Here is a 19,094-nt window from a genome sequence, read left to right on the forward strand (position 1 = left end):
GCCAGGAGTGACATCGCTTGTAGTATTAGAGCGACGTTGCTTGTCTGCAAGACGGTGCCGGTCAAACAAGCGTTATCAACGCCATAATTCTAACGGCACATTCCATTTATTTCGAGGCTGCCGTGGCTTGCGCAGAAAAGGTCGGGTTGACTGCGATAGCTTTGCTTGAGTCAAATAATGGAGCTTTGGCTCAATCGCTTGCAGCGCTAGCAATGCGGCCTCGTCTGCAAGACCGGTGCGTGAGAAACAAGCGTTAGGACAGCCAGAATTTCAAAAATGCAGCATAAACTAGACCATCGTTAAAGGAGGCGATGACTAGACACAAGCAACAATATTTGTTGACAACTTACGTAAGTATAGAGTTGTTTTAGGCGCCTTGAACACGCCCGCCGACATAGCTGTTTGCTAACGCGTCCGTTTACTGTTTTGTAGGTCAATGGTTCGATTCCTCGTCGAACGTTTTTTTTTTTCTTTTTTCTTTTTTTTTTTTACGTGAGGGTTTCATTAGCTCCTTTTTTAACGACCAGGGTAAGCACCTGTTCCTTGCCTTCTATCACGCCGACATTTACCGCCCTCTTCCTAAACCCAAAGTAGCTCGTTTTCTCGCACGTTCTCTCTTGAGAAGCCCGCCGTGAAAACAAAACCAAAACAAACGTCAAACCTCTTTACAATATCAGTATATATGTCAATTACTTTATGTGTATTCACTTTTTGTGTTTAAAAACCTTAAATTTAAGTTATAAACACATTTCAGACTTTGAAAGCAGAAAGATAATTACCAACATTACAGTAGTAACACAATTTTCGTCAAACATAGAGGTGCTGCATTTGAAGTCTGGCAACTATCTCTCACTTTTGTGTGTGTTTTTTCATGGCGTTTTGTGCCGAGTGGTTGGTGGCGTGATTTAATCTGTTTTATCTATTTCAAGCTTAAATCATAGTTATAGAAGCTTTATGGGTGATGTCTACCCTTCTAACCTACGCGTGTGTTGAACATGGGGACCCCGGAAGAACGATCATCGCCGGATAAAATACTGCGCGTCAAAAGTGGATGACATTGCATCAGAACAAAGCGTGTTCGTGTGTCCGCGAGATGAAGACGACAGTGAAGGAGAATTTTACGTTGGAAACATCGTTTTTGCTCGGGTAAGTACGCATTTTTTATTATTCTGTATTTGGTTGGAATGAGTTCTGGTGTTTATGGGTCAGTAATTCGCTAGACCCCCATCTCGTTTGCTCTGAGAGCCTACGTGAGTTAGTATACTTGTTTGGCGCCCAGTCCACCGTTTCCGCAGAAGTCAGCATCAATTTACGCTGAAGCTAGACCTTGGCTACGATGCTCGCGCTATGGTACACGGCTGCTAATAATTTCACATCACGCAAGGCTCTTTAACACCGGGGCGTTTGTTTATGTGTCTCTCAAACAGTGCCTTTGCGGTTGCAGATCGCAGTCGCAATTTCGCGTGAGTGGCACAACGCTGTGATTAGTCCTCCCTCGTGAATACCCGCGGTGTACCAAGAAATAACATGAACAGGAGGTTCCCTGGAAGTGCATGTGAAAACGCGTACACGTGATTCCATGGCTGGCGTCTCGTAGGTGTTGTGAAATCTCTTCCCCCCCCCCCCTTCACGAATTCCGTGCAGTGCGCTTCGCAGCTATTGCGCTCGCGAGACCGGCGACCGTACGCCTCGCGGTCTTCGGGCCGCGATATGTGTGCTGTTCTCGTGAAGCTCGACAACAGCGAAATTGCCGTACTCGCTCGCCAACGCGCCCCGACAGCGTACGCGTCGACCGGGTGCTGACGGAGTTGTGCTGGAAGAAAAGCAGGCAAGAGATGAGGGCGCACGAGGTGTAGTTAAACATGAGAATTTACAAAGTGCAAGGTGGAGAAAATAGTATGCAAGGGCCGGAAACGGTGAGAGAGTACGGGCCGCGTGCCAGCGAACGAGTGCGGTAATTTACGTTGCCGAGTTTCACGAGTCCGGCACGAATATGACGACGCCCGTCTGAGAGTTCATAGAGGTATAGAATTCACATACGTGCAAATTGAAGGTGAAATGCGGGCATGTGGCCTCGCAGGGAGTTAGCATAGTCTCGGGGTAGTGGGGGAGATTTCACAACGCCTACGAGGCGCCTGCCGATTCTGTCAGAGTAGCTCTCGTGAAGTCTGGGGCTTGATATCAGAGGCATATGTATTGTTTAAATTAGTGCAGAAAATTGAGCCAATTCGCAAGTTCTCATTTTCGCAAAACCGCAGGCCATACAAAGACTAACAAAAAAGCTGTAGGCACTCACTCAACTCGATTTATATTGGAGAATTGAACGTGCAGATACAAGTCAGACATTGAAATGGAGGAGCCTGAACTATCACACACCAGTTCCGATTGAAAGCAAGGGATACAGATGAGCTGCTAGCATGCGTTCCATGCAAATTAGCTCAGTAGCTAGCTTTGCATATATCATGCATACCCCACTCACAGTACCTGCGGGTCTAATAAATACATTCTTACTGTGACCTAAATTTCACTTGGGGTGTTCCGGGAATGTTCTTATTAGTGCCTTGGAGGTTACTGTCTTTAAACGATTAAAAATCTACTTGATGTAAGCATTCGTGCTTTGTGTGTGCTCTTCTTGTATTTCAACAAGTGTCAGCACACTCACAGATTATGCACCTGCAGGTGCTGCTGCTGGCTGTCCTGGGTCAGCTGCCTTCCAGTCCAGTTTCAAAGGCTTTGCCAGGGCCTCCCTTGGCCAACCGACACTGCACCTGCTGTACCCAAGTACTGCCTGACCTTTCGTTGGTGCTCCGTACGCTTTGCCGCCAGGAATGGTCATTCATCCATCATCTGGCCGCTTGGACCACCCGTTCAGAAGTCAGCGCATTTGCTCGACACATCGGTCCAGGCACTGCTGCCATATCGGTGCACCCACCGATTATGTATTTTCAGGTTAGTTATTGCATGTTGTGGAACTTGCCATGATGTATACCTGTTAGCAGTGCTGTGGCCTCTGATTATTTGAAACATTTTCATGAAGCAGTGCTGTGCGTATGGAGCGTGTCATTGCTTAGCAGAGATATTGAAGAGAATCTGGGGCTGACGACTAAAGGGCAAGAAGAGAAATTGAACTGACTTTGAAGCAAGTATTCGTATGTAATCAAGCCAAGCAAACATTTAGGATCTTTCGATATGGTTTTAAACTTGCAATACAAACTGGTCTACTTCAGATCATACTGGTAATAATCATACTATACCGAAAAGTACATCCCGCAGTCTGTAGTATTCTGACAGCGCTTTTTTCGCAGTCTCTCATGACAGGCACTAATCTCAATGGTTGGAAGATAGTCGAGGTAGCACCAGTCTTTAAATCAGGAGACGGTACTTCACCATTAAATTTCCCTAACAAGCACCATATGCAAGGTCAGGAAACATTTCATCCACTCTCAGGTCGCTAATTATTTATAAAATCACAATATCACATTCGAGTATCACCACGGTTTTCACAAGGGTTACTTGAGAAACACAACTTTCAGGATTTGTTCACGATCTACATTGATCCATTGACACAGGCTTACAAACTGCGGTAGTTTTTCTCGATTTTTCTAAAGCATTCAATCGCATTGCACACCACAGACTACTTCTCAAACTTCACCCTAATGTCCTCACTTGAGCAAAAGATTTTCATTCTTCTCAAATGCAGTTTACTTCTAATAACTATATACTTCTTTTGCTCGTGCCACTTTGTTGTCCCCCCAGGTAGGTTGCTTGGTCTATCTTCCATGTTGCATATCCTCCCATGTAAGTCTATTTGCAGATGATGTTGTAATTTATCACACAATTTCTTTCAACTACTACCGTCAATGCTTTCAATCTGATCTTAGCACAATTAACTCCTGGTGCTGCAAATGGCTAATGTCGCTTATCTCTAAAACAAAGTGCATGACTTTAACGGTGGCAAGTCTCGGATTGTAAATACTTACTTCATTAACAACAGCCTGATTACCTCTTGAGACAAAGGTGTTTTGGTAGGCCGGTAGGGGAGGGGGGATTGCATGGTGGATTTCAAAAGGTACATCGATTGGGAAAATAAGACGTGTGATTAATATTTTCATTTGCACTCCGAAACTCGCTTTATTTCATATGTTTAACCCACTGCCGTGGCTAGGGTGGTGTGCTGTGGAGGCGAATGTCGGTTAGATACCGCTTGGTGTAGCCGCTTTTCAGATGGAGGCAGCACGTAAAGACGCCCGTGTTTGGAGATTTCGATGCGCACAAAAATACCCAGATGGTCAAAATTAATGCGAAGCCTTCCCCTACAGTGCTCCCCATATCCCAAGTGTAGCTTTGGCGTGTTAAACCACCGTTTTTTTTTTTCATGTTTTTGGTATAGTACCAGCTGCTGTAGCAGGTGCAACTTAAAGGTAAAATTATACATAATGTTTCCAAGAGCTAAATATAAAGGCCATATTGAAGTGCGTTTATGGGTCTATCTCATAGCAGTAGTGAAAGGTTATATACTCTGGTGCAGGTTAAGAACGCCAATGGCTCATGTGGTGTAGTCCAGTGTTTGACGGAATGCCGTGTAGGCAGGTAGAAGCATTATTGCAGTGATGAAACGTAGGTCACTGACCAAGTCAAGAAAGCCATTTAACGGTTTGTTGCTTGTTCACGGTGAGCATGTGTCGTGGAAAACGAAGCTATATATTGGGCATTACGCGGCGCAATGAGTTTGCATAGATATGGTGCAGATTGCCATCCATTATGTTGATAATGTTGGGCGTCGTCTGAACAATGAGGGACTCGAGCAGTAATCGAGAAGATAGATTGCACTCAGTTGTCAGTAATTTTGTCTTGTTCCAGTCGACCACGTGTCCCGTCCTCTCACGGTGCTCTGCCAGTGGACTTGTTTTTGCATGGCCCTTGTTCACTTCGTTCCAGTGCTGCATTAATCTTCTGTGCAGATTGCCCGTTTCGCCAATGTACACTGATTTGCATTCAGCGCATGGAATCTAATAAACAATACCCGGAAGCTTGGAGCGTGAGAGGGGGTCTCTCACGCTGACAATGTCAGAACGCAGCTTGCTAGTGGGCACATGCACAATGTATGCACTGCGTGTCTTGAAAATGTGTGCGAGAGTTTCACCGATGTGTGGGACGTAGGTAATTGCTGCACGTTTTGATGCAGTCGTTGTCCTGAATATAATGCCTAAAGCATTATATTCAGAAAGAAGCGAAGAGGGCGACTAGCAAGAATCCACATTGACATTAGCAGGCAGAAGCGTCCACAAGGCCTGTGTCAAAACGTGCTGCAATTCTCGTCCTACACATCAATCAAACTTTCGCACGCATTTTCAAGAAACACATTGTGCACATCGTGCAGGTGCCCACTAGCAAGCTATGTTCTGACATTGTCAGCGTGAAAGACCCCCTCTCACGCTTCAAGCTTCCAGGTGTTGTTTATGTTTTGAACAAAAAAAGTGCCATTTAAACGTGACACCTCCTTCCTTGCCGATTTCTGATGCCTGATTTTTCAGTTTGTGGGGATACGTTTAGCAGATTGCTCACATGTCTAACCTGTATTTGTGCTTGAGCAGTCAAACGCTGATGTTAGCAGTGAAGTAGGTGAAAATTGTACTTTGATTGTAGTTGTGTGCAGATTACCTACATTGTGTTAATTCGTAGAAAAGCAAAATTGAGGTAACCCTGCTAACTGTTCTGCATTGCAGCATTTTATTATGCGAACGTTAAGGAGTTCAGCTACTTGTTAAAGGTGAAATAAACAGTGGTACAAAAAGAAGAGCATCTACTAAACAGAAATATCTTCACAATCGCAGGATGCCAACGGTCCGCCTACCAACTTGTGTCCTGCATCGTTTCTGCTGGCTGGAGCGGTTCATGGAGCATTTTCCAGCTTCTCAAAGTTTGTGGTCAAGCGCTCCTCCAAGTGAAAGATGCCGCAGAGGGATCTTTTGTTTTAATGCCACAATTTCACGTGCTCAGCAGCAAATTTACTCGTAAGGCTTTTTAAATATTCATCACCCAAGAGGGCATGTTACCTTCGTCTTCGGTGGAATGTGTCTGCACTCAGGTTATTTGTGACAGAAACAAGTGGACCACGTCATGAGAGTCATTGAGGCCTTGTTGATTGTGCATGCTTCTGAAATGACATTTTCATTAAGCTGAATACTTTCCACATATTACGATTTGTGAACAAATTATGGTAAAAGTCATGATTATTTGTACTACACTGCAGGAAGGAAATGCCAACATACGTTTTAAGCACCTCTGATATTTCAGATCGTTGGCTGGTGAGCAATAAAACAAAACTGAAATTTTTTTAAAGTAAAATCAAATATTCGTTGTCACCAGTGCATGACCATAGTAAAAGCTATCTAGTCACCAAATTTAGAATTAGACACGAAATGCCAAGAAAAATAGGGAAATAAACTAGACAGCTGGCTACAATAAACCAATTCGTAAAATTCCTCAATGTCTATCAAGTGATGATTCAGGCGGGTTAGTTAAGATGTCAGTGGGTTTACACACCCAACTTGCAGGGAAGCACATGAGCTCCCAATATTAACATGTTTTTAGTGAAGACCGTCTTCCTTCATTAAGCTGCTTTGCACATTGATGCCAGTCTGATAAATGTCCTGAATTTTTGTTATGATCAATCTTTGTATGGGAACCATATATTTTTATGATGTCGCTGTGTATTTCTGAAACTGTATCTAGTCACTAATTCCAATTTGTCGTGGTCAGGTTTTTTCAACTGATTCGTAGCTTTTTTAACAATTATGGTATATTTTGTGTGCCTAAAGGAATGCCTCATTGCATGTTTAGCCTATGTAGTGTTGAAAGCGGACATTTTGCTTCAAAGTGGAATGTCGGGCTAGCAACAAGGTACTTCGCGTGCTGCTCACTTTCATTCATGCCATTATTTTTTATATTATCATTTAAAATTAAAAGCCAACCAATTTGCTGTCGTTTTAATTTTGTCACCTACTTTATACTTTCTTTTTTTTTCAACTTTGTGTAAGGATTGACTATCCATATTTTTATGATACCAAGGCGTTGGACTGGGCTAGCTGGTACATGTTTGAATGGATGAAAAACCATAGGAAAACCCAGGACACAGAAGAGAACGACGGGACAAACTTGTGCCGTCATTCTGTTTTAACTGTTTCCTGTGTTTACCACTGGTTTCTTATGCATTCAAACATTTTTTATGAGTTTGTTGAACAGTGATTAGTTTAGGTGTGTTCAAACAATTGTTGGCTGCGAAAGCTCCCTGTAGCATTTGTATAAGTGCTCTCTGCTTTTTTTTTTGAGCCAATACCCCACCACCAGTCTTCATGAGGTGGTCTTTTGTAGAAATAAGTTGAAATAAATATTTGTTTGCATTGCTTTACATGTTTTGAAAGAATTTCTTGTTCATTCTTGTTTCATTCAACCCCGTTTCAGAATCCTGCTTAAGGCATTTCCTCTGTTAATTTTTTTCAGAACCAGGAAGGGTGCTCATCCTCGGTTCTTGCTGAAGCAGCAGTATCCATACTTCACACGTGAGCTCTGAACACACAGTAATTATGGTATGAAACATTCTACCAGTATAAGCCTGCTTTGTAGACGTCATTGTAGATGTCAAAGCTCTTGACAGTGTAGTCCAATGTCTGGTGTAACGGGCAATGTCTACAACTTGTAAAAATTAATTTTGTGGCTATAATGTTTGTGATTATTTTAAAATGCACGTCAACTACTATTTAGAATCGCTGTCTAAATTGGCAGCCATTTTCCTGGTGGATACAGAAAGTGAAAAAGCGCATGTGTAGAGATTTCAGTGCACCTTAAATGTCCCAAATTTGCTAAAGCTAATCCAAAGCCCTCCTTGTGGTGCACTTCATATCCCATGTACAGTTTTGCGTAAAAACAGCTAAAAATTTATGATCAATTTAAACTTATTTGAATGTTTTTAAATGCAAATATTCTCAGTTTAGGCTGCCATATTTAGAGTAAAATATTTTGTAACAATTATATAGCTACCAAAGGTTTATAGAAAAGCTTTTTGCTTTTGGTTGTGCACCTTCTTATCAAAAGAAAAATGTTGTTAAGAAAGGCAGAAGAAACCCAACTATGGAAATTAGCAAACCCTAAAGCTGCGGATAGAATGAATGTTTTGTAGAGAATCTTTTGCTGATTTCAGTTCTAGTCAACTCTAAAAAAGTCTATCGACGTAGAATGCTTACCGTGAGGCACCTCGTAATACTAGCCAAAACTAATGGGCCCTGGCTGTTGGCTTTTCATTTGCAACAGTGACAAATGACCCCACATCCACCGGCAGGGACATAATGCAAGGCACCATGTACAAGCTAGCCTCATGATAAAATAATGTTTTCTGAACAATGGCATTACATTTCAACCATGGGCTTCACCAGGGAACTTGTATGCATTGTTCTGTGATGTTTGCAGTTCTTGTTATTGCTATGTGGGGTCATTTAGTCTAAAGGTATGTTTATAAAACTCCAAATACCACCAAACCTTGCAAGTGCTGTACCATATGAATATTTTTCCGTAAAGCAAAAACAATAATGCAAACGAAAATAAATGGCTTGGGTACCCAACTTTTATAAGTAGATTATGAGCCGCAGTACGGAGGGAACTATATTATGAGCCGCATTACGGAGGAAACTATACATTTTGCATTTGGTCTTCCTTGATATTGAACCTTCCTGCTCAGCTCAAGAATAAGGCACTAAACATTGCAGGTAGCTACCTTGATTGGAAGTTTGATGCAATACTAAGAAGCCAAGGGTTTTAAGGTTCAAGGAAGTTTTGTGTGGTTGAAGTGTTGCACACCTAATTGCTTTCACTGCACAGCATGGTTAGGCTCTGCAGTGAATCTCGAAGGATGTGTACTGCAGTTCGGCAAAGTGAACATATAATTGGTTTTTTACGAAGTTTTGGGTAATCAACTACCTCTAAAGTTATAACTGTACTGAGATGTGGCTCCTGACTTTTTAAATTGATGTTTTAACAATCGGTGACACAAGTTCAAGGAAATTATCAGCTGATGTTGAGCTTCAATGGAATGTCTCACAGAACCGAGCTTGGAAAGCACGAATGTTTCATACCATAATCGTGTGTGATATTGTGCAATATGTGGTCTCACACCTGCTGCACCTGTGAACCGAGGATGACGCACCCGTTTTGTACCCCTTTAGGTGGGTGCTTTTGCAGAAGATGCTCCTACAGATTGGGGTGCTAAGTAGCACCCTAGGATACTTTTAGGCGGACAAGGGTGTTTATAAGGCACCTGTCTTCTGGGGTGCTTCACAGAGGGTGCTCCTGCGGCGACAAAATCCAAGCACCCTAAAGGGCGTAAAATATTCAGTTTTTAGGGTGCTCCTGTGGCGACAAGCTGAAGCACCCTTTTTGGGCGTAAAAATTTTTAGTGTGTGATTACAAGCGGCTTTAAGGAATCCGTGAACACTTGTAGCATTGTTTTCACTGCTGTGTTAAGACCGCCGTTCGCGTCAATGAGAACAAGAAAGTCGTCCACGTAACGAAAGACGTGAGTGACCTTTGACCCTTCTAGCAGCGAGGCGACATTTCGGTTCTTTGCCGCCAAATATAAGTCGCTGATAATGGGGGGCGATGCATGACCCAATGCGCACACCTTGCTTTTGAAGGAAGATGTTACCGTCCCATTCTGCATAGGTCGACTCAAGGTAAAACGAAAGCAGCTCTAAGAAACCTTCTACGGTCACACTTGCATTGTTTTGAAACGCCACTGCTCCGGAGCCGTCAATGCTGTCTTCAACACATTTCAAGAGTTCGTCAAGGGGGAGAGAGTAATATAAATCATTGACATCAATGCTGAGGCCGGTTATACAGCGTCCACTCTGTTGTGTCATATAGTCAATCACCTCCTGAGAGCTCGTTATTAAAAATGTATCCTTAATATTTAACCGGCCCAGTTCCTGTTGCAGGAATAAGGCAACAGTTTTTTGCCATGTACCTCGCTCCGAAACGATAAACCGCAGGGGTCGCTCGAATTTATGCGTTTTAGCTGAAAATAACATCCTCAACCCACATTCTTCAGCTTTATCGAGCCTTTTATCCAATTTTTCTCAACTTAGCCGCGCGCACAGCTTCTTAGCTCTGGCCTTCACCTTTCCAAGCTGTACATCTGAACATTGGTTAAACGTCGAGGCAATCGGCGTACCAGCTTTCTGTCGATATGCGTCGACTGAGAGAACCTTAAGCCCACCCTCTTTGTCCGCCGGCAACACACATAAGTTATTGTCTTTCAAGAAACCACTCACACGTCTGACAGCAACGGTGTGGCGGGGCTGCTTCAAGCGCGATATAGCGTCCACACCGGACGACACACACTGGGTTTCTTCTTCAGCAGGGGCCAACCTGGACACTTGTCTGACAAGTGTTAGACGCTCCCCCGCTGTCATCCTGGATTCCAAGGCGAACTTTGGGCCAAGGCCCAAGGTGCGTTGCACTTCACCGGGGAGTTGAACATTGTCCTCCATGTGAACGGGGTTGCTGTCCCCGTGCGTTTTCTTTGGCCGGGAAGCACGAAGCTGGGCGAAGGTAGCCGTCCACAGGTGGTGCGTCGCATTGTTGTACTCGTCGCAAAGTTTCCGCCATGTCTTCTGCTTTTCGTAGCTCGAGCGGCTCTCGAGGTGCACTTTTCGTGTGCAGGCTGCCCTTGTAGAACCTCGCTTGCCAATGCCACTCGGAACTGAGGAACGTCTGAGGACGGCCTCCTGAGGGCGACCTGTGTATATATATATGCCTTCTTTTCCTAATAAATCTTAGTTGCAAGTAGCGCGTGTCCCTGTGCTCTCTCGTCGTCCCTCGTTTATGTTTAGCGCTTCGAACGGTTTTGCAGTTATATATGGAAACCTTTCAGCATATATTTTATTTTTAAACAGCGTAGTAACGTACGAAAAGCCTCTCTGGCGTTCAATTCGTTTTACATCTGCTTGGAAAGCCTCCTTAATAGCACAACCTCGCCTGCCACGCCAACCAGCATTCTTTCTGAATATTTTTTTTTAATATTTCGAATCACTATCAGAAGTACAATTGAAAAAAAAAATGAAAGCGCTGAGCGACAGACTGGTTTTAATTTGCGGATTATTTCTTGACATCACAAAATATTTTTTTACGAACGAATCTTGAAAATAGGCCAGTTTCACAGGGCAAGTGATGCACTAGTGGGTAGAGATGCTGATACATAATTTAATATTCAAATAAGGCTAGTACGTGTAGCGGCATTTAGCGGAGATGTACGAATAATTACGAACGAATAAAGAGGGTTGCCACTTCATACAACCAGCTGTCATAAAAACTGGACCACGAACCATGAGCCTACTTCCGTAACAACAGCACCATTAATAGAGCTAGAAATCAAGAGTTCCAAAGGACAATCTCTTCTACTTCACTAAACCAATATTTTATGAGTGCAGCAATGCGTTTCCGCGATCCAATAATATTTCTATCTCTTTTAAGTTTTAATCCAACGAATTACCGAAATCGTGCCCCGGACCATTTTAGAGTTATCAGAAAATGACTCTTTTTAACTTACAGCTTACGGCCCCTCCAGAACAAAACCGCGATGTGTTCGCCAGTTACCACAGAACAAGTATAGGAGCTCTTCAAAGAAATTTTTCCGACGTAAGTATTTCAAGCGCAAAAAATAAGCGCAAAGTGCGAACATTCTGCCTGTTCTAATCATTGTGTTAGTGTATTTTTCCTTTACAACACTGCAGTTGAATACGTTTTAAAGTGCACCTTAGTTTAGAGAAAAGATTTACAGCAAGTTTTCAAGTTCTGAAGATTACTTTAAGTTCAACTTACACGTTTCTGTAGTGTAAAGAAAAAAATGTCTGTATCGAACTGTACACATCGAAGAAACACTTATGATTGAGGAGTTGGTACGTTCATTACGCTTTTCTTGTCAGTTGGCACTCCCAGGCTAACTGACATTATTCTCGTACTTTTTTTCGCTCCCCGTTACGGTTGGGGAATTACTATCTGTATACAGTACGCGAACGTGCACAGCTTTTAGTTGCGAAGCACATTAGAACCTCGCCGTAAAGTTTGGTTCGTTGTTGAAGGTGGTTGGTGTCGTCGTGGAGGGTGGTGAAGGACCCGATGACGAGATGAGGCCAGTAGATGATGAAGGAGAAGAAGTCTATTTACACTTATTTACAGGAAACGACGAAACATAGCACAAGACAAAACGGAAACTGAATTACAATTAAAAGGCGCCGCAGCACACAAAGGGGGGTATCGCGGCGCGATCCCTGATGGGGGCCCGGAGGCCAAAAAAGGTGCCGAACCGCCGCGTGGTTGGCGAGGAATTCGTGGGGCTCTGGCGCCCAGAAACCGCCACGGGAGCAAGTCTTGATGCGACCGCTCTGGGCCGCAGCTCCGAACTCGCTGAAGCATGCGCGAGCAGGGCGGGGCGCAAGCAATGCCGCCTCCCCCACAGCAGCGCACATGCCAATAAGGGTTTTGACCTCCGCTCCCCCCCTGGCCGTCCCCGAAGGTCAGGAGGAAAGGAAAGCCTTCCCCGACGCCGCGTAAAAGACGCTGGCGAGGCCCATGCAAAGGGTTGCGACTCGCTGGCGTCGGCGGAGGCCGCCCCAACATTCCGCCACCGGATGGGGAGACCCAACAAGGCCACGAGAAGGGAGGGGGTCATCGTCAAGACGGGGTTCATCGGCGCTGTCATCATTACAGCTCCCCTGTCAAAAGCCTGTGTCAGGACTGCTTGGATTACTACAGGCTTCACAACAAAGTGATTACAGCGCCGATACACACAAACAACAAAATTACAGGAGGAATATCTCTTGAGGACTCAATGCATGCAAGTGAAATTTCCGCGTGGAGGCAAAGCACCAAGAGAAAAAAAAACACAAATGATGCATAACACGCCCGGGGCACATCATGCAAACCAGAAAAATACCCGCGTACGGGATACAACGACAAAGACAAAATTAAGACTGACTCGCGAACACAAGGGAAAGAACAAGAGAAAACGACAGCAAAATGAACAGCGCAATCGTAAAACGAAGCGACAAAACACAGGGTGGACCGATACTTTCCGCCCCAAGCACAGAGAAGAAAAAAGAAACAGCAGCGTAATGCACCGCACACGAGCGTTCAATCAGTTCACCACAGTTCCTTCTCCCTTTCGCCCGTAACACTCGACTTAATCGGGCGCTGCTTCGAGGTGAGAGTCCACACCTTGGTTGTTGCGCCAACAGCGATATTTAGCGTTCGACGAGGCGCCAGGTGAACCGCCTCTGCAACCAATCAGGGAAGCCCACAATGCCAGAACCACATGCATGGCCAGGAGCCGAAGTTGTAAGACGCTTCCGCTCTCATGCCCGCGTTTGACACTGTCCCCACCAGCGCATGCAAAGTTGCTTTCCGCTGCCCCTTTGTCGACCCTCGCTCTCATTTCGGGCCCTCGATTTACTGCGTCCGCACACAGCAGTTTATCAGCGTTCGACGCTGTGGAGCTGCACCTAGACTTAGGAGACCCCAAAAGCTTGTCCAGCTCAACACTAGAGCCATTGCCACAGCTTGTCGACGGCTTGTCAACGCTAATAAGCACTGGCGGACCATGCTGAGGTCGCGTACCAGCCAGTGCGGACAACGGCTCAGTGCCGTCCGAGGCCATGTCGCTCGCCAGGGCATCAACTGCCCGCGTTAGCCCGCTGCATACCGCCGCCGCGGTGCATGCCGTCTTTCCGCAACCGCAAATGCCCGAGGGCGCTACTGCCACCGGAAGCCCGTTTGAGCAGGCTCGGGCTTGATTCGGCAAAGATTCCCGAGCAGTGCGGTGCTCAAACACGTTCGACGCTACTGCGCCTCGTCTACGCCTGGGGGGACCAAAGAAGTCACCCGGTGCACGACGCAAGCCTCTCATTCTACTGTACAATGCCTTGTCGAAGTAAGGGAGCACTGGCGGGTATGCCTGGGCGCGAGCACCAGTTTGAGCGGACGGAAGCTGAATGGCGTGCAAGTCTGGGTCTCTCGACATGGCACAACCGTCCTGTTCCCGTACTCTGCCGTCAGCAGCCATTCCTGCAGGAGTTTTACCACCGCAGCCGCCCGCTGTAGCATCTGCCCCAAGCAAACCCTTTGGGCAGGGCCGGTCTTGATACGGCCGAGATTTTGAAGCACCCATGTGGGCGTTGGCTGTCTGACCGACCGCCTCTATTCCTACCGCCGTGGATCTCAGCGGAGCCGCCTCGGTATTGTCCGGCTCTTTTGCTTTGCCCGCACAGTCGCTGACCAAGCGCGCCACCACTTCCCCGGCGCATGCCTTCGCGGCGAGCGTGCCTGCCTGACCCGTGGCGTGAGCTGTCGACACCGCTACCCTTGGCTTTGTAGCCGAAGTGCCGCCTACAATAGCCCTTGCCGGGATAAGAACCGCGGAGCTCGCTGTCGCGCCTTCACGGGAAGCCAGTGAGACGGATTTCACCGGCCTGGTCAGCTGATCAGGGGTGAAGATCCTTTTCAACACCACAATTTTGTCCACTGCGTCGAGACTGAGCTTGAAGGGCTTAGCGGAGACCCTAGGCCCCACTAGCCGGCCTTCCACCTTGTATGGCCGTCTTTTTGAGATTCCGGAAACCGCCGCAGTGACCAGATGCGGCTTTTCACATGCCTCGGAATCGGCTACTTCGTCCAACCGTTCCCTCTGTGGGGGTGGACTGGCTTCGCGATCGAGATAGCGGTAACGGCGGCAGTCAGCGGACGAATGTGTTGTCTGACCACAACTGCAGCACGGCCGCACAACGTTCTCGTTTCCCGGACGCGCTAGGAATTCCGCTTCTGCCAACATCACAAGCCGCTCCAGCTCTCGCGTTTGTGTGCGTTCAGCTTTAAGTTATTTATCTCTAGCTATGGTGGGCTCTGGCAGTGAGGATGTCCCTCCAAAAAAGGAAAGGTGCAGAGACGGACCACTCACCTTCGATGATACGGCCGCTCCGATGCACCGTAAACATCAGTCCCACACAACTTCCGCGGGGATCGAAGGTTCTGAAGTGTAGTCTTCCCGGCAGGAAAACTAATCCATTCGTTGTCTTGTAGGCGGCTCGATGCCGCCCTGCTCGTCTATGTCCTTGCGTGTTGTCGACTTCCCTCCTCTCCTACTCTCGAACTCGCCTCAAGGCCAGCACTAAGTAACCACATCGTTAACTGAACCACACGTAACATCCACAGCGCTGTCGGGCTGCGCCAGTAAAGTTTGGTTCGTTGTTGAAGGTGGTTGGTGTCGTCGTGGAGGGTGGTGAAGGACCCGATGACGAGACGAGGCCAGTAGATGATGAAGAAGAAGAAGTCTATTTATACTTATTTACAGGAGACGACGAAACATAGCACAAGGCAAAACGGAAACTGAATTACAATTAAAAGGCGCCGCAGCGCACAAAGGGTGGTATCGCGGCGCGATCCCTGATGGGGGCCCGGAGGCCGAAAAAGGTGCCGAACCGCCGCGCGGTTGGCGAGGAATTCGTGGGGCTCTGGCGCCCAGAAACCGCCACGGGAGCAAGTCTTGATGCGACCGCTCTGGGCCGCAGCTCCGAACAAACTCGCTGAAGCGTGCGAGTTTGTTCGGAGCTGCGGCCCTGAGCGGTTTGTTCGGAGATGCGGTTTGTTCGGAGATTTCCCGAACTTATCATTCTTCGATGTTCGCGCCCTATATATGCAACTGCATGCCATCCCATACCCGTGTATGCGCCCTTTTTTCATGCCTGTAATCATCCTGTTTCGTATCTGAATGAAGTGGTAGACCTACTGCTCCGCTCACAGCCACATCCCTTGCAACCTTTGATGCATGCATAATGTCTCTAAGTCTTCACACCGAATAATTCTGTAAAGGAGATGGTACTCGTGACCCCTGTGAGTATTGTTTTTTGTCATCATTGTATTGGTTCCGTCAGCCTTAGTTGAAATACCTGGGCGTATGCTTTGGATGAAGTAGCAAGGTCCTGCATTTTCTTCGCCTTTATAAGGTCCTTTAGTTTTATCTGCACAAGGTAAAAGATTGTAAGAGGAGGACAGGTTCAACAGCGTGCAGAATTCCCTCCCACAAATAAAAAATCCACGCCCCCCAACCGTAACAAGTTTTTTCCATGGTTTTGAAGCTATTTGGCAGCTGCTAACAAGAACTCAATATGGATTTTACTTTTGTCGGCTTTATCTCATACAAAGAAGTACTTCATGCGCGAATTCACTCTCACGGTACCATCAGCTTTACTTTGCTGAAAACAAACATTGTTCTTTGAATGCTTTCCTTGTGATTTTTTTCCAGTTCCCTCTTTTGGATTTATTGAACAATGAGTTCAGAATGGTTAATATCACACTGAACGAAACCGAGCCGGTACAAACCAACGCATTGGATTACTACAAAGGCCTGACTGCACTATTAAGGGAGGCTGAACCGTAAGAAATACAGCTTGTAATTCGCTTCTGCAAGTATTAAAAGCCGATGCTCAACTGCTTTACCTAAGAGAAATTTGTTATCTGGGTACTTCTGTGTAGACTAACCTTTTGTGTCGATTGTTTTCAAAAGCGGATATGGATACTTGAGGAAAAATAAGTGAGAAGTAAAAATCATGTATTTTCGAGTATTTTGCTGCCGCAAATCGGCATTCAGAGAAAGGCTCGTGCTTCAATTTGGTATATAACCCATCTCAATAAATTCTTCAGTTGGTGTCTTCGAACGTCCAGTGCATATGGCCCTCGCGCTAGCTAAGAATGAAAACTCACCTGAGGCTTAAGATACTAAACAACAACCTTTCAGCAACTTAAATTAATCCTTTGATTCTCAGGATCATGGCCAAGAAAAATTTTTTTTCCGAGGCGTAGATAGAAGTAAATGTAACCATGTGTGGATGCCAATGATCAGATTATTCTGCTGATAGGCGAACTCACAGAAGAGAGTAAAAAACGTCACTGATTCATTTTTCAGCACGACAGTTTTCAACTACTTGGGCATGAAAACGGTGTTGTCATGGGCAGATCACGCATCCCAAGCTGTCCGAGATGCCTCGTTTGGGCTAGAGAAGGCTGTAAAGGGAATCAAGAGCGAACCGCCTAGATGGGAATATTGCCTCTCTTTGCTGAGTGAGGAGATGCAAGACGTTACTGGTCACCTGTACGTGACAAAGAAGTTTCGCAAGGAAGCAAAGAGGGAGGTAAGGCTATTTGCGGTTCAAGCTTCTAGATATTAAGTGCGTTCATGTTCCGCCAAAAGACGTGATTTCGATAAATCGACGAAACACAATGTTCCCCAAGTTTTCTTACTGCAAAAACAATATAGAAGTGCTAGGCCTAAAGGCTAAAATTAGTTACAGCAATATACCCTTGGTCGAATGATTAAGCGGAAGTCCCGAATCGGTGTGTCGTCCACAAGGGAGACTGACATCCACCTACAAAGCAGCCATAGGACTACAGAGGGAAAATGCAAACTTCCCAGAAACCTTCACAGACAGAAGTCTAATCTGAATTGTTCTTCTGGCACCAATATTTTGCAACAGCTCGCACGGTCACTTTCCCTTATGCCTTGGGTCATATTCGAACACTCCGTTTGGGATTACAGTATTCTTGAGAAAATCTTTTTATTAAAGTACCTTTATATACGAATGAACCATGGCATTCATTACCGCGATCCATTACAATTAATAACAATAATATATGAAACACGGATAGTAACCTAGAGGTATTCTTGCTATCTTTACCATCAAGTGCATAAAACAGTGCCTCCAATTTATTCAAAAATCTCGCAGGTTGAAGAGATTGTTAGAGCGGTGAAAAATGCCTTCAATGAGACGCTCCGAAAGAACACGTGGATGGACAATACCACAAGAGAGGAGGCAATGTTGAAGGTAATTTTTTTTTTCTGTCATGGGTGCAGGCGAGTGAATCTTTTAAGTACAATTTTAACACCAAATGATTTACATTCCATTTGTAGGGCAGAGCAATTTAGAGGCCCGCCTTGTCGTTCGCTGTCGTCTGCTGTCACAATGTCAAGTCACTGCCGGAATCAGGCGGCGCAGCGAGATAACGGACCCATGTAGAGCCCCACGTCGTTACGGTGTAACGGACCCAAGCAGAGGCTTCGAAAAACAAGTGGTTTATATAGTCATAATTACCTGTTAGAAAATCCTGAACCGCTGGCGCTTGCCATACATCTACCAGTTGTTTCGCGCAAAGAAAACTGCAGGTACATTTGAGGCAATATCTGCGGCTATAACCGGAAGCCCCCACGTCCATTTTGTTAGTCGCGTCAGCACAGAATGCTGAACCTTGTTTCAACGTCAACTTCTGGTAATTGCTTTGTAGCGCCCAAGCTAACCCAGTAAAAAGAACAATTGGTTTCAAATATTTATTTTAAATTGCTCTAATTGGATTCTGTCAATGAAATTGGTATTAATGGAAAACCAGTTGCTCTCAATCGTAATTGTAGGGTCGAATTGCGCCGAACAGTTGGTAATCTCCTTTACAATTGTGCAAAATAATTGACGAGCACGTTTTCACCGGTTCCTGCAACTTGAAATAAACTTCCCAATTGTAGGCACAACTGAAAGTTCCACTACTAATTGAAGCTATACTTGGGAGTTTCATTTCCAGTTGTAGGCCACAATGGAAATTATTGGAACTCCTTATGGGCACTGCTCTTCGAGCTAGTGCTGATTAGCAAAACAATGTACTTAAAAATAAATTTAACTTGTACCTAATTGCGTGCTTCGTATGTGTGAAAGATATTGCCTGATTATACATCCAATTCATGAGGTCCAGTATTTGGTGTCTAGCCTGTTTTCGGCAATTTAAGATGCAACGTTCCGCTGGCGCCGATAAACACATTTTCTAAGAATTCATCGTTGCATACTGCCGGTTGGTGGCCGCAACTCACAAAAGATAACAACGGCGCGTGTCTGATCCTGCGCTCACAGTTGACGGGAACTTTTTTACTACGCACGGGCTTGAGGTTCAAGCAATGAAACAGTCGGTCCCCGAGTGGCTATTCCTAAATGAAATCCTCCCTGCATGCCGTACAG

General features: G+C 45.5%; 2 long non-coding RNA genes across 2 annotated transcripts in view; one reads left to right on the forward strand and one right to left on the reverse strand.

Moving 5' to 3' along the window:
• The window catches only part of LOC144163104 (uncharacterized), a 350,313-nt gene that overhangs the window by 285,333 nt on the left and 45,886 nt on the right, over positions 1-19,094 (reverse strand). The gene's annotated exons all lie outside the window — the stretch shown is intronic.
• Positions 572-7,411, forward strand: LOC144163092 (uncharacterized). The gene is made up of 3 exons (XR_013320826.1): positions 572-1,146; positions 2,680-2,949; positions 5,835-7,411. It is a non-coding gene; the product is annotated as an uncharacterized LOC144163092 (long non-coding RNA).

The sequence above is a fragment of the Haemaphysalis longicornis genome, unplaced genomic scaffold (assembly GCF_048455015.1).
Source record: "Haemaphysalis longicornis isolate Haplotype H1 unplaced genomic scaffold, Haemaphysalis longicornis Haplotype H1 scaffold_12, whole genome shotgun sequence".
Taxonomy (NCBI): domain Eukaryota; kingdom Metazoa; phylum Arthropoda; class Arachnida; order Ixodida; family Ixodidae; genus Haemaphysalis; species Haemaphysalis longicornis.